Genomic DNA, 14016 nt, shown 5'->3' on the forward strand with positions numbered 1-14016 from the left:
CTAAACGGGTACCCGTATTTTCGGGTACCCGGAAATGCGGGTAGTTATTTTGTCGGCCCATGACCCGACCCGGAAAAATCGGGTACCCGGTTAGCGGGTACCCGGTTTTTCCGGGTCGGGTCACGGGTACCCGTATTCTTTCATATAAAAAATTCATAGTTAGTTTCCAAATAATTAATATGTAAATAATATGGTTGTAAACACTAAACAGTATATACATTATATTACAATTTCTTATCTTCATGAGTGATTGGTTATAATTGTGAAATCAAGGCAAGAAAGTATAGTGAGGTTTGTTTGTTGTTTTTATTCATGTGTTGAGTGGGAGAGTTGTGGTCATCATTTGTGATTGATCATGGATTTGCTAGGATTTATGCTCCCCAAAGCCAAGGCTTTAAGCTCACATTTTACCCAAATTTACCACACCCTTACCTAAGCCTATTGACAGGCTAAAGTCGTATCACCTAGTCAAAAATAAACCTAATTCCACTAACAAGGTAGCAAGGGAAGTCAGGATCGTATCCACAGGGAAACAAGCGTTCTTTCTACTATTAAAACTAAGGTCTAAACTATTGGGAAACAAGAAAGTTGGTTGATTTGTATATGAAAACTAAGACAATAATAAAAGAGGAATAAATAAGATATTAAGAGGTCTAGGGCATAGGTTCACCAATGAACAACAATCCGGGATGATAAACAATATTAATAATCAATAGAACAGTTAATTAGATTAGCATGCTCTCTCGAATCGATACTAATCATAGACTTAAAATTAACGGGCTCTCGCTACGTATTAATCTCAGTTCTACCTATTGACACAAGCCTAAACATCAAATTGCATCTCTCGAATCTTAACTTGATATTGCTAGACTAATACAATTAGACCTGCGCAAATCTAATCGCATAGTAAATGAAATCAATCAATAGGAATTAACCACAATACCAACAATCAACAACATTTAATCATCCCTTCATATTAATTCATGGATTCCCAAAACCCTAGAATATAAACTACTCACAAATATTTAATTTAAACAAAGCAAACATGATTAATGAAAACATAATTAAAATTGAATAAACAAGGAAAGAAAATAATAAATACCAAATTGAAGAACAAAGGATGAAATTTAAAGTTTGAAACTTGAAAGCAATAATAAAAGTAATTAACAAAAGTTTAGAGAAAGAATAAAAACTAAGCAAAACTAAGGTCCTAGAAAAAATAAGATCCCAAATAATATGTCTAAGGGCTATATTTATAGTCTTGCCCAAAAGTAGAAGAAAAAAACCGAAAACAAAGCAAAAATTCGCGCCCAGGGGTTGTCGTCGCCCGATCGGGCAATGGGCCGCCCGATCGGGCGATCTGCTCGTCAAACTGCACGATCTCGTACCTTAAAAACACCATATCTCCTTCGTTATAAGTCAGAATTAGGCGAGTGACCACTCGTTGGAAAGATATTGAAGTCTAGAATCCAAACCAATTTGAATCGCTGCATTTAGAGTTGTATAACTCGAGTTATGATCAAAAGAGTGGACGACATTCAGTTTTCTACTTCTTTCACTATTCGCTTTGCATGAAAATTCTTCCAACTCAATGTTTGCGCTCTCGAAAGTATATAATCTCTTGTATTGATTCAAATAAGTAGGAAATGCACAAAAATATGTTAATTCCTACAATGATGAACCTGAAACTACAAACACACTACAAGGAGCACATTAGTACTAAAAATCGCTCCGAAGAGCTCATTTGAGATCAAAAAGTACTAAGGGACGGGGGTAAAAACTCTATATAAAACACATATATCAAACTCCCCCAAGCTAGATCCTTGCTTGTCCCTAAGCAAGGAAATCATCGATGAATACAAGATCAACTTCACCCCTAACATATTTCAAAACGAAAGACATAATTCAAGGCAAAATCTAACGAACATGCATCAATGTCAACCAATCAAATCCACCAACCACAAATCCTCCCTAACAATCGTCACGCAAAGCGAACCACAAATGCACAATGGAATTCAAGACAAGTGCTCACACACTCGTCACATTTATGTGGCGGATAAAAGATGTACCCGTTCGCTCTCCTCCCAACATATAAGTGTACAATGCCCTCCCAAAACTCACAACACTCGTGTGTCTAGAAAAACATACACTCAACCTAATAGTCGACTCGGAATATGTCATGTCATAACTTGCATTGATAAACAACTACTTTCACATTAATATGACTCTATGCACAAAGGTCGGAAGGTCTTCAAAGCTTGTAATGATAGGCTTAGGTAGGGGTGCGGTAAATTTGGGTAAAATGTGAGCTTAAAGCCTTGGCTTTGGGGAGCATAAATCCTAGCAAAACCATGATCAACCACAAATGATGACCACAACTCTCCCACTCAACACATGATGAAACAACAAACAAACCACACTATACTTTCTTGCCTTTCTTTCATAATTAACATCAATCACTCATAAAGATAAGAAATTACAATACTTGAGTGAAACAATGCTTTGAATTTTTCTAAGAGTAATGAATTTTTTCTTTTTATTTTTTTCAATTTCCTTTTTTTTTTCCCTTTGGAAACCTTCATATTTTCTATTCTTCTCATCTCTTTCACTCTTCATTATTTTTTTTTTTCTCTTTTTCAAACAACAAACAAGATAAGAAGAACTCCCTTATTTCCTTTTCAACACTCACTTTGTGCTCAAAATGTAGCACACTACAACTCCCTCACCTCACTTACTATTAGCTCCCCCAAGCTAGGCTTGGGACTAGTAACCAATGGGGCTTTCATGGGCTTGTAATATGGCTAGTCACCGAATAAAGGGGCACAAGCAACAACATGGGTAGAAAAGGAGGGAACAAATGTATCTAGATTCATCTGAAGGCTACCTAAACAGAAAAATGCCTTCGTCCTCCACAATGTGCATGTATATATGAGTCATAAAACACTACTAACAGTTGCAAACCAATACTCACAATCAATGACACACCATGAAGCTATCACACATCCTAACCAAGTCAACTAGCCAAGCACCAAGTCCACAAATAGTTAGTCAGAGTTGACTCATGTTAAGTCATCAAAGCAATCGAATATCAAATCATGGCTAACACATCCACATTGCTCGTCATCAAATAGCAAGAATCAAAACAATTTTCAATTAAAGGGGCACAGGGAAGCATGATATTGTATTCATCGGAACGTATTTTTGTATTTTTTTTTCAAAAGCGATAAACTAATCTAGAAAGCAATAACACATACCTCCCCAAAGCCAAACTCAGCAATGTCCCCAGTGCTTAAAGGAGTGGAGATCGAGGGTCTCAATAATCGTTGAACCCCTCCGGGTCCAAGTCTTCTATGCCTTCCGCTCGACCTTGGTTAGTAAATAACCAACCAACGAGCGCAGAAGCTTGTCATGCGCACTCGCACATCTTTCGTGCAACCGGACATGCACGATAATCAACAACAAAAATTGCATAAAGTCCGAACGAACTCTATGCCAGTAAGGAGTAGGATGCCTAAAGGAAGAAGAACAAAAGGAAAAAACAATAATAAAAGAAGAATAGGAAAAAGAAGGAAAAGAGAAAGTAGGCATACTCTCCTTATGGAAGCTATATTTGTGGACTATTGATTCTTCAACCTCAACGATCAATGAAATATCACTCTCTGTGTTTAGGCATTCATGGTGGACAAGCTCTTCACCATATAGAGCTCTTTGCAAAGCATCCACCTCTTCTTTGTAATTACTGCAAGTACCTGCAAAAGATTCACAAAGAGGAACCGGAAAAGAATAATAATCCTTTTTTTTTCAAAGAGAAACTAAAGAAAAGAAACTATGTACATGCTCCCAAAAAACACGAAGTTCTTCGAGACTCAGGAAAATAATCTAGACCACAAAATTAATAGCAGAAAATAAAACCGTTTCCCCGGCAACGGCGCCAAAATTTGACAGGCTAAAGTCGTATCACCTAGTCAAAAATAAACCTAATTCCACTAACAAGGTAGCAAGGGAAGTCAGGATCGTATCCACAGGGAAACAAGCGTTCTTTCTACTATTAAAACTACGGATATTTCATGAAATACCCCCGAGGTTTAAGTTAATTCACCAGGTACCCTCGTTGTTTCAGTAATCTACCAGGTACCCCTCAGGTTTCATTTTCTCGCATGACTTAACCCTGCCGTTAAGTGGCCGTTAGAAAAAAAAATTTCACCAGGTACCCTCGTAATTTATTTCACCAGGTACCCCTGAGGTTTTTTAGATTTTCACCAGGTGCCCTTGTGCTTTATGGTAATTTCACCAGATACCCCTGCTCACCAACGGCTAGTTTTTTTTAAAAAAACTAGCCGTTGGTAAGCCTTCTCTATTTAAAGGGGGAGCCGCTGCAACTCTTCACTACAAGTTTCTGTTCTTCCCCTTAACCAACTCATATTTTCCCTAATTCCCAACTCACCTTCAAATGAGCTTATATTCTCAATCCCAATCTTCTTCTACAACGTATGAATCCTCATACGTTGTAGTTCCAAACAAAACATGCAACATATGTGGGAAAAAATTTGCAATAAGAAGTTCTGAAACAATGAAAAATCCTCAAAGACTATATTACAAGTGTGACTTATGTGACAACTTCAAGTGGTGCAAGGGAAGCATTAAGCAACCACTGCCAATCAGAAACAACAGAGGTAGCACAAAGGAAGGAGAAATTGAAGAAAACAGAAGCTTGGATGAAGAAATTCACCAAATGAAGAAGAAACTCAAGCAGCAAAAGAAATTAATGCATGGAACTATCAATATTGGCATTGTAATGTTTTTTATTCTAGTATTTGTAATGAGAAAGTGAATGATGACATTTCATCAATAATATGATATTTCATTTCCGAATTAAGTAGCTTTACAAAAGTGTGCCCCCGACACGCAAAAACTTTAAGTGTAGCTCTACAAAAACTTGCTCCCATTGGCAAAAGATATACATGATAAGTTTAGCAAAAAGTTATGCATAAATCACAAAATCAAGTACGCTTCCTTTTTCCCTTACTTGATGCATTACGTTGTTGCTGTGAACTGGAAGCACCTTGATCTCCCCCTTGCTGTGAACCAGCTGCACCAGAACCAGTTGCACCAGCAGAACCAGAAGCACCAGCAGCAGCAGCAGCATCCTTCTTTTGCTTTGCTGTGGCCCCACCTCTGCATGTCCTTGCATTGTGTCCCACCTCCTTGCACTTACCACACCTCACAGTGCTATTTCTCTTTCCCCTTTTTGGATCATGTTTACCTATTTTTCTCAGTTTAGGGGGTCTACCTGATGCTCTCTTCATGGGTGGTGGGAGGATAATAGGAAGGTCAAAAGAAGGCCATTGGGTTGGGTCAGGCATGGGGTGTATGTGCTCTGAGTAAGTTAACTTGTATGCTTGCCCTTTGAAGTAGTGAGACACAAAATCAGTAGCCTCAAGTCTTTGGTGGTAAATAACCCTAAGGCCATGTCTGCAAGGTATGCCAGATATTTGCCATACACCACAACCACAAGTCCTTGCATCAAACTTAATAGGGTATTTGACAGCCCCCTCTTTCACTTCATATTCCCCTCCCCCCAGCAACTGTTACAGAACAAAACCTGGTGAAACTAGCCGTTGCTGAGCAGGGGTATCTGGTGAAATTACCATAAAGCACAAGGGCACCTGGTGAAAATCTAAAAAACCTCAGGGGTACCTGGTGAAATAAATTACGAGGGTACCTGGTGAAAAAAAGTTTCTAACGGCCACTTAACGGCAGGGTTAAGTCATGCGAGAAAATGAAACCTGAGGGGTACCTGGTAGATTACTGAAACAACGAGGGTACCTGGTGAATTAACTTAAACCTCGGGGGTATTTCATGAAATATCCGTTAAAACTAAGGTCTAAACTATTGGGAAACAAGAAAGTTTGTTGATTTGTATATGAAAACTAAGACAATAATAAAAGAGGAATAAATAAGATATTAAGAGGTCTAGGGCATAGGTTCACCAATGAACAACAATCCGGGATGATAAACAATATTAATAATCAATAGAACAGTTAATTAGATTAGCATGCTCTCTCGAATCGATACTAATCATAGACTTAGAATTAAAGGGCTCTCGCTACGTATTAATCCCAGTTCTACCTATTGACACAAGCCTAAGCATCAAATTGCATCTCTCGAATCTTAACTTGATATTGCTAGACTAATACAATTAGACCTGCGCAAATCTAATTGCATAGTAAATGAAATCAATCAATAGGAATTAACTACAATACCAACAATCAACAACATTTAATCATCCCTTCATATTAATTCATGGATTCCCAAAACCCTAGAATATAAACTACTCACAAATATTTAATTTAAACAAAGCAAACATGATTAATGAAAACATAATTAAAATTGAATAAAGAAGGAAAGAAATAATAAATACCAAATTGAAGAAAAAAGGATGAAATTTAAAGTTTGAAACTTGAAAGCAATAATAAAAGTAATTAACAAAAGTTTAGAGAAAGAATAAAAACTAAGCAATAAACTAAGGTCCTAGAAAAAATAAGATCCCAAATAATATGTCTAAGGGCTATATTTATAGTCTTGCCCAAAAGTAGAAGAAAAAAACCGGAAACAAAGCAAAAATCCGCGCCCAGGGGTTGTCGTCGCCCGATCGGGCAATAGGCTGCCCGATCGGGCGATCTGCTCGTCAAACTGCACGATCTCGTATCTTAAAAACACCATATCTCCTTCGTTATAAGTCGGAATTAGGCGAGTGACCACTCGTTGGAAAGCTATTGAAGTCTAGAATCCAACCCAATTTGAATCGCTGCATTTAGAGTTGTATAACTCGAGTTATGATCAAAAGAGTGGACGACATTCAGTTTTCTACTTCTTTCACTATTCGCTTTGCATGAAAATTCTTCCAACTCAATGTTTGCGCTCTCGAAAGTATATAATCTCTTGTATTGATTCAAATAAGTAGGAAATGCACAAAAATATGTTAATTCCTACAATGATGAACCTGAAACTACAAACACACTACAAGGAGCACATTAGTACTAAAAATCGCTCCGAATAGCTCATTTGAGATCAAAAAGTACTAAGGGACGGGGATAAAAACTCTATATAAAACACATATATCACCTATCATTACAAGTTTGAAAGACCTTCCGACCTTTGTGCATAGAGTTTTATTAATGTGAAAGTAGTTGTTTATCAATGCAAGTTATGACATGACACATTCCGAGTCGACTACTAGGTTGAGTGTATGTTTTTCTAGACACACGAGTGTTGTGAGTTTGGGAGGGCATTGTTCACTTATATGTTGGGAGGGGAGTGAACGGGTACATCTTTATCCGCCACATAAATGAGTGACGAGTGTGTGAGCACTAGTCTTGAATTCCAATGTGCATTTGTGGTTCGCTTTGCGTGACGATTGTTAAGAAGGATTAGCGATTGAATGGATTTGATTGGTTGACATTGATGAATGCTTGTTGAATTTTACCTTGAATTATGTTTTCATTTTGAAATATGTTGGGGGTGAAGTTGGTCTTGTGTTCATCGATGATTTCCTTGCTTAGGGACAAGCAAGGATCTAGCTTGTGGAGGTTTGATATGTGCGTTTTATATAGTGTTTCACCCCCGTCCCTTAGTACTTTTTATGTGTCAAACGTGCTCTTAGGAGCCGTTTCTAGTACTAATGTGTGTTATTGAGTGTGCCTTGAGTTTCAGGTTTGATTATGAGAAATTGGTCTTTTTAGACCCGTTTCATGTTGATCTAGGCCACTATATGAGCCCGAGGAAGTTCGGGACCTCCATCGTCGACTTTCGGGAGCCTTGGATTCTTATGGTTGAGCCCCGAGAGTTAGACTCAGTGATATGGGCAAGCTATATTGAAGATTGCAAATCGCCCTGGAAGCTGAGGGCGAAATGCAACCATCGGGCGGAATTGAAGCAATTTGGACTCATCAACGCGCGCCCGATCGGGCGCAGCTCGCCCGATCCGGATCGGGCGGTCATCCGGAAGCTTATGTGGAGAGTTCGAAAACCGCCCGATCGGGCGGATTTTGGCCCGATCGGGCCGACTATCGAGTGCATCGCCCGATCGGGCGAAGCGACGCCCGATCGGGCGACGCCAACCTCCTGCACTTATGCGCGAGTTTTCTTTCCGTTTTTTGGCTTGTATTTTGGGCAAACTATAAATACTAGCCCCTTATATTTTTAGGGACACCTTATTTTCTAGTATCAAACACTTAGTTTATTTTCCTAAGCTTAGTTTTCTCTCAAATTGTTCCAACACTTAGTTTTATTTCCAATTAAAAGTTCAACCTTTGGTATTCCATTGTTCTTGAATTAGGTATTATTTTCTTACTTTGATTTATTACTTTGTTTCAATTATGCTTTCAATTAAAATGCTTGCTTTGTTTATTGATAATATGTGTGAGTAGTTTAATTTCTAGGGTTTGGGGATCCATGAATTAATATGATGGGATTTTGAATAATTGTGATTATTGACATTGTGATTAATTCCTATTGATTGGTTTATTCCACTATTCAATTAGATTTGCGCAGGTTTAATTGTGTAGTTATGCAATATCAAGTTAAAATTCGAGAGAAGCAATTTGATGTTTAGGCTTGTGTCAATAGGTAGAATTGGGATTAATAAGTAGCGAGAGCCCGTTAATTCTAAGTCTATGACTAGTATCGATTCGAGAGAGCATGCTAGTCTAATTAATTACCTTGTTGATTATCATGATTGTTCATTGTCCTGGATTGTTAATTGCTGGTGAACCTATGCCCTAGATTCCCTTAATATCTTGATTTATACTTATTTAATTATCGTTCGTAGTATTAGTTTACAAACAATCAACCAAATCTTGTTCCCAATAGTTTAGTTTAATTAATTAATAGTAGAAATAACGCCTGTCTCCCTGTGGATTCGATCCTGACTTCCCTTGCTACCTAGCTAGTGGACCTTAGGTTATTTTTGATTAGGTGATACGACTTTAGCCTGTCAGTTATCCAAGTAAGTGTTATTTTGGCATGGCAACTTTTAACTCAATTTTTAAAGTTTCGAACTTAAGGCTCTTACTATGTTGGTTAGATTTTAAGTGAACTAAAATCCTTAATCATGCAACATAATCAAGCCACAATCTCATGCATAATTAAGACATATTTAAAGCAATAAATAACTTAAAGCATGCATAAGATATAATTATGATCTAGTATGGCCCGACTTCATCTTGAAGCTTCAACTTCAAACTCCGTCTTGAAAATGGATTGGAAACTCCGTCTTGAATTTCACCATGGGAGCGCCATTTTCTCCAAATAGGATAAGCTATAATTTAAACTAATTACAACTATTTGATGGTACGCAGACCATATTTAAAGCAATAAAACTTTGGTACTTTAGACCAATATTACATTCAAATTAATGGTACGCATACCATATTTTCTATCCTATTTGGGCCATACTAGTCACTTTCCATAACCTGCAAAACAGTACATTTACAATATACCATTCACCCATTCATTTATCAATGAATGGCCCACATAGCTGGTTAGTAGAACATATTATGCATCACATAAATATTTGCATCAATTAATCAAGGGTTCCAATAATCTACCAATTATTCAATCCTTACTAATTCTAATCAAGTTGTTTTAACCTTAAAGGAATGTTGACCTAATCAAGAGTTTATGACTAAAACGCTCCCACTTAAACCAAGAAATTTACATGCTTTACTAATTTTAAACATAAAATTGTATTTCCTAGTCTAACCAGAAACATACAAATTTAATTAAAATTTAAAGCTCATATAAATTTTTATTTGAATCCTTTAATTTATTTTCAGTTTATTAAATTAATTAATTTAAATTTAATCAAGGTTTTAATTTTAGTAAAATAATTAGTATAAATAAAATTTATAATAATTAAATTATTCAAAATTAAATTCTGAGAAAAAATTAAATTACGAATTTTAATTTAATTAAAATCGTTTTTCCAACTGAAAATCAAAATTAAATTAAAACGAATCAATCGGGTCAAGACGAGGCCACGGGCTTGCGCCCATGCCCTGTCGAGTCCACGAGGCAGCATCGCCCCACTCGACTGATCGCTTAGCAAGGCACGAGCAGCCACGCGTAGACGCAGCAAGCCGAGCCACGCCTACGCGCAGCAGCAACTCACTGCTTTTGGCGAGGCAGCGCTTGCTGGGCGAGGCTTTGTTGCTGCCTGCGCTGCGGCCTGCTTGCTTGGTGCCTTGCCTCTCGCCCCATCCGCCCATGCACGTCGCATCACTCGACCCAAGGCAGGGATACTGCCTTGTGCTATCGTGCCACACGCTTCCTCGTTGCATACGTACCGCATGGGCGACGAGCTCCCCTGCTCGTCGTCGCATGCCCGCACTATACCACACCCCATAAGGGTAACACTTAGCGTCCATTGCTTTGTGCGTGCAAGATTCGTGAGCGATTTTTATAAAAATCAAAACTTTATAATTTGAATTTATAGACGAATTAATAAAAATCATATTAATTTCATAAATTTAGGTCGAAAAATCGAAAATTTATTATTCAAATTAATTTTCGATCAAGTTTATTTTCATGGATTCCAATCTAGGTCATAAAATTTTAAAATTTTCAAATTTAACTAATTTCATGGTGGTTTGAATCATGGATTCCTAATTAAATTGTTAATTAATTATGAAAATCAAATCAAATTCTAAATTATTCGAATTTCAACAAATTAATTACAATTACAAATTAGGTTGTATAATTAACAAGTTTAGGCATTAAAAATGTTAAACATATACAGTAGGTCAATCATAGATTCAAGATTTACAAACAAGAATCGCAAATATTTAATTTAACATCTTAAAAATTACAAATTATGCGTTCGAAAAACTAAAACCTCCGAAAAGTCATAGTTAGGCTTCGAATTTGAGAATTCTCGGTTTGGCATCAAATCTTTGATTTTAGTCAAAATTTTAAAACGCCGTTTACATGCGAAGTTCACTATTAAATTATATGATTCCGACCATTATTGACTAAACTGCCGAAAATTCTGCGAACATATAATTAAATAATCGCACGAATTTGCAATTAATTACAAAAAACAAAATTAATCACCCCTTTAATTCATTGCAAAGTTATAAAATTTAACCATGTTAACTATAATTTATTATGGAATTAATTAGAGGCTCGTGATACCACTGTTAGGTTATGACAAATATAAAGCATATATATTTTATGCGGAAAAACCATAAAGCCAGGAATCCAAATTAATTGCCACATAATAATTAGCATAATTTAGGATACATACTTATGTAGCGTGCCCTCCCTAGCTGCTCCTAAACCGAACAAGAACAAGTTTAGGGCTCCAAGCGTAGTACCTCCGTAGATAGTCCACATCACATTTGGATCCGCCTTAGATTTAATTAACTAGAATTCAACCTAAGGTTTTAAGTTATTAGAATATAATTTGTGGTAAATTATTAACTTTAGTTTTAACCTTAAAACTATATGAATACTTGAATTGATTGATTATAAATTGTGAATGCCATCACCTATTTATAGGGGAGGATTATCGGAACTAGAAACCTACTAGGATTCTATTAATCTAATCTTATTAGAATTAGATATTTATTAAAACTATTAAGTTAATGTTTAATTCAACAACTAACTCTAGTAGTTTTACGAAATTAATCTTTAATCTAATCCTAATCGCTTAAGGATTCGATGCATGCACGAACTCAACGCACACACGCACGCACAACCCACGAGGGGCGCTGGGCGCGCGCGCGCACAACCCACGAGGGGCGCTGGGCGCGTGTTAGGTTATGATACATATGATATTACATAAATCATGCGGAAACAACCATTAACCCAGGATTACATATTATTTACACATAATCATATAGCATAATTTAGATGCATACTCTTTGTTGCGTGCCCTCCCTAGCTGCGCCCGAACCGAACAAGAACTAGTCTTTAGGACTCCAAGTGTCGTCCCTCCGTAGATAGTCCACAGCACGTCCGGATCCGCCTTAAGATTGACCAACTAGAATCGCCCTTAAGGTACTAGAATTTTCGGCACTTTTGAGCAAGATGTGTGGCTGAATTTTTCTCTCAAAAACTCACTTTGAATACTTTTAAACTCTTTATAAATTGTGAACCCAGGCCACATATTTATAGGGTTATGGAAAGGGAATTGGAATCCTATTCAGATACAAATTAATTAAACCTAGAATCCTACAAGAACTCTAATTTAATTAATTTATCAAATAGAATTAGGAATTTAATCATTAACCGAACTCTGCACGTTTTAGGAAACGTGCACGAACACAAACACTTACGCACACACACACGGCAGCCTCGATGGGCCGCCCATGCGTGCGTGCGAGCAGCAGCCCACGCAGTGAGGCCTGCGCGAGCCACAAGCCCACGCAAGCACCCGCGCGCGCTGCCACGGCCTGCTGGGCCTGGCCTTGCGCTGGGCCTGGCGTGGCTGTTTGTGTGGCGCGCTTGGCTTGCTGGGCGATGGCCTGGCTTCGTGCTGGGCCCTCGTCCGGCAGGCCTCGTCCGATGCTTATTCGTACGATACGCTTCCGATTAAATTTCCGATTCCGGAATTCATTTCCGATACGAACAATATTTAACATTTCCGATTCCGGAATTAATTTCCGTTTCGAACAAATATTTAATATTTCCGTTTCCGGAATTATTTTCCGATTCCGGTAATATTTCCGATTCTGACAATATTTCCGTTTCCGGCAATATTTCCGATTCTGGTAATATTTCCATTTCCGATAATATTTTCCGATACGTACCATGTTTCCGTTTCCGGCAACATCTACGACTTGGATAATATTTATATTTCTGATACGATCCATATTTCCGTTTCCGGCAATATCATCGTTTCCGGAGTATTCATTTCTTGCCTGTGACGATCTCAGCTCCCACTGAAACTAAGATCCGTCGATTCCGAATATCCATAGATAGAGTATTTAATGCCATTAAATACTTGATCCGTTTACGTACTATTTGTGTGACCCTACGGGTTCAGTCAAGAGTAAGTTGTGGATTAATATCATTAATTCCACTTGAACTGAAGCGGCCTCTAGCTAGGCATTCAGCTCACTTGATCTCACTGAATTATTAACTTGTTAATTAATACTGAACCGCATTTATTAGACTTATCATAGAATGCATACTTGGACCAAGGGCATTATTTCCTTCAGTCTCCCACTTGTCCTTAGGGACAAGTGTGCATTTCCTAATTCCTTTGTCGCTCGATGCTTGCTCTTGAACATAAGGTAAGAGTTGTCATCCTTATTATGTCCAGAGGTGTTCCTCGGTTTCAGAGTTCAACTGATCAAATAAACAGATAATCATAGCCTATGATTCATCCGAGCACGGCCATGCATTTCACAGTTTCTAGCTCTCCGAGTGGCCTTGTACAACTTTTAAGCATCTCATCCCGATTTATGGGAGGACAATCCTAATCTTGCGATCTTGAGATTAGACTTCGTTTGATAGGTGATTACCTGAGCGTTGCCTTTATAGCCTCCTTTTACGGTGCGACGGTTGGTCAACGTCAAAGCAACCAGTTCTCAAACAAGTAATCTCAAATCACTCAGGTATTGAGGATTTAGTGTCTAATAATTTTAATGAAATTTACTTATGACAGATTTTCATCTCTTACAGTAAAGTTCCATAGGTCTTGTCCGATACTAGTCTTCCCAAAGTAAGTATCTATGCAAATGATTATGACATTGCCATGTCCACATAGTTCAAGAAACAGAACTACTAGTCATCTTGCATTCTAATCGTCTAACGTTTTCTATGCGTCCAATTTTATAGAAAACTTCGATTAGGGACCATTTTCAACCTTTGACATTCAAGTTCACTTGATAGACATTTCTTAGTCACAGGACTGGTCCTGACAGTCTATCTTGAATATATCGTCAAATTGAAGGGACTCATCATTTAATAAACCACAAATTAAATGGAAAAATGAATTCTTTTCATTTA

Source organism: Spinacia oleracea, chromosome 3 (assembly GCF_020520425.1).
Source record: "Spinacia oleracea cultivar Varoflay chromosome 3, BTI_SOV_V1, whole genome shotgun sequence".
Taxonomy (NCBI): domain Eukaryota; kingdom Viridiplantae; phylum Streptophyta; class Magnoliopsida; order Caryophyllales; family Amaranthaceae; genus Spinacia; species Spinacia oleracea.